The sequence below is a fragment of the Protobothrops mucrosquamatus genome, unplaced genomic scaffold (assembly GCF_001527695.2).
Source record: "Protobothrops mucrosquamatus isolate PMUCROS unplaced genomic scaffold, P.Mucros_1.0 scaffold3375, whole genome shotgun sequence".
Lineage (NCBI taxonomy): Eukaryota > Metazoa > Chordata > Lepidosauria > Squamata > Viperidae > Protobothrops > Protobothrops mucrosquamatus.
The window spans coordinates 1-3,285 of NW_015389359.1; positions in this window are offsets into that span (position 1 = coordinate 1).

The following is a 3,285-nucleotide window of genomic DNA, read 5'->3' on the forward strand; positions in this document are numbered from 1 at the left end:
TGCAAATAGATTCTACGGTATGGAAACTGTGAAATGTGTCTACTTTGCAATTTCATACAGAGGAAGTATTTCTATCTGACAAAGATAGATTCAGTTTGAGCCAAGAACTTTTCCTCTGCGAGCTTTTTTTTCTTTGTTTATTATTTCATATTGCTTCTGTATGGTATTTTTTTCCCATTGAAAAAAAGGAAAAACAGCCCTTAGCCCAGAAATCCCCATGTATTTGGTTAATGAGAATTTTTTGGAAAGTACGGCAGTACTTTTCCTTCTAAATGCTAATTATAAAAGAAAGATCTTTGATTGCACAACAGAGTTGTGTGTGTAAGGTTGTAATTTAAAAACATCACACCCTGGAGACACAATTTGTTACGCTGCAGAAGGCATCCAAGCTGATACCGTTCTCCAGTAACAGAAGACAGCTGGAATGTGAAGTACAAATTCTGATTGATGCACAAAGTTATTTTATGATATAGAAATACTGTACTAGTGACAAGGTGTAACTAGTATTTGGAAAAGGCCTTTTCACAAGTCCAAGAATCTTTGTTCAAAGCACAGTTCTATATGTTCAAAGAATTCTAGCTAAGTGAAATGTGGATGATTTCATTTAGCTATTTTCAGTCTGAGAAAATTAAATTTTATTCTATGCATTCTAATTTAATAATGAGTTGAACCTATAAGTAAACAGACATCTTTTAAAACATGTGCCCTACTATTCAGATGAGACATTAATGTCCTATTTTACACATCTTACAGTATGTATAATCAATTATTGTATGTTGAATATAAGAGGATAATTGTATGATGGATTACAAATACATTTCCCCAAACATTTTTCTTATGCAAAATAGAGATACTTTGAAAAGGAAAAATAGAATATAATCGTAGAATATAATCCTTCCTGGTAAATTGTTCAAAGGTAATATGTACCTAATTGTATGCTTCATCCCTTATTTTCAGTGGTTTGCCTGCTGGATATATTAATTTTAGTATAATTAATATATTTACATTGTACGTGCATTTTCTGCAAAAGACATACTAGTTGCGAAGCTACATAAAATGCCATTTATTGAATACTTCAAAACAATTCTTGTATTTTTTTAAAAAAAATAAGTCATTAATGATTTAAATAATATGTGCATTTGAGATGGTATGAGTATTTGAGTGTCTTCAAATTAGGCCTAAATCACAAGTCTGATATATAGCTGATAATTGAGACTCTCTGAAAACTCCAGTACAACAAATAGATTATGTGCAGTATTTACATGGCAATAGAAGAGCCATATACATCTGTTTAAAAAAAAGTTACTCAGAAGCAGTTGATTGGATCCTGATTTAGTTTCACTTTAGTTTTGTTACAATAATTGGGACAAGCTAGCCACAATTGCAAAATTTAGGATTAAATTGAAGAAAGTAGGGAAAAACACTAGGCCACTCATGTATGAACTAAATCATATCCCTGATGAATATATAGTAGAGGTGACAAATAGATTTAAGGAATTAGATCTGACAGAGTGCCTGAAGAACTATGGACGGAGGTTCGCAACATTGTACAAGAGGTAGCAACTAAAACCATCCCAAAGAAAAAGAAATGCAAGAAAGCAAAATGGCTGTCTGAGGAAGCTTTGCAAATAGCTGAGGAAAGAAGGGAAGCGAAAGGCAATGGAGAAAGAGAAAGATACACCCAATTGAATGCAGAATTCCAGAGAATAGCTAGAAGAGATAAGAATGCCCTCTTAAATGAACAGTGCAAAGAAATAGAAGAAAACAACAGAATAGGGAGGACCAGAGATCTCTTCAAGAAAATTGGAGATATGAAGAAACGTTTCATGCAAAGATGGGCATGATAAAGGATCAAAATGGCAGGGACCTAACAGAAGCAGAAGAGATTAAGAAGAGGTGGCAAAATTACACAGAAGAACTATACAAGAACGAGCTTAGTGTCTCTGATAACCACGATGGGGTGATCACTGACCTCGAGCCAGAGATCCTAGAATGTGAAGTGAAATGGGCCTTAGGAAAGCTGAGCAACAACAAAGCTAGTGGAGGTGACAGTATTCACTTGAATTTAAATTCACTTGAATTTAAGATTCAAAATCTTAAAAGACGATGCAGTAAAAGTGCTACACTCAATTTGCCAGCAAATTTGGAAAACTCAACAGTGGCCACAGGATTGGAAAAGATCAGTTGACATTCCAATTCCAAAGAAAGGCAATGCCAAAGAATATTCAAACTATCGCACCATTGCACTCATTTCACATACAAGTAAAGTTATGCTTAAAATCCTACAAACTAGACTCCAGCAGTATGTGGATCGAGAACGTCCAGAAGTACAGGCAGGATTTCGAAGAGGCAGAGGAACTAGAGATCAAATTGCCAACATACGCTGGCTCATGGAGAAAGCTAGGGAGTTCCAGAAAAACATCTACTTCTGCTTCATCGACTATGCTAAAGCCTTTGATTGTGTGCATCACAACAAATTGTGGCAAGTTCTTAAAAAGATGGGAGTACCAGACCATCTTATTTGTCTCTTGAGAAACCTATATGCGGGTCAAGAAGCAACAGTGAGAACTGGACATGAAACCACTGATTGATTCAAAATTAGGAAAGGAGTCCGGCAAGGCTGTATTCTGTTGCCCTGCCTGTTTAACTTATATGCAGAGCACATCATGAGAAAGGCAGGGCTAGATGAATCAAAAGTTGGAATTAAGATTGCCGGGAGAAATATCAACAACCTAAGATATGCAGATGATACCACTCTAATGGCAGAAAGTGAAAAGGAACTAAAGAGCCTCTTGATGCGGGTGAAGAAGGAGAGTGCAAAAGTTGGCTTGAAACTCAACATTAAGAAAACCAAGATCATGGCATCCGGCTCTCTCAATTCCTGGCAAATAGATGGGGAAGAAATGGAGGTAGTGATAGATTTTATCTTCCTGGGCTCCAAGATAACCACAGATGGTGACTGCAGCCAAGAAATTAAAAGACGCTTGCTCCTGGGGAGGAAAGCTATGGCAAATCTAGACAGCATACTAAAAAGCAGAGACATCACCCTGCCAACAAAAGTATGTAGTCAAGGCCATGGTTTCCCCAATTGCAATGTATGGCTGTGAAAGTTGGACCATAAGAAAGGCTGAGCGCAAAAGAATTGAGGCCTTTGAACTATGGTGCTGGAGAAGACTCCTGCGAGTCCCCTGGACTGCAAGGCGATCAAACCGGTCAGTCCTAGAGGAGATCAACCCTGACTGCTCTTTAGAAGGCCAGATCCTGAAGTTGAAACTCAAGTACTTT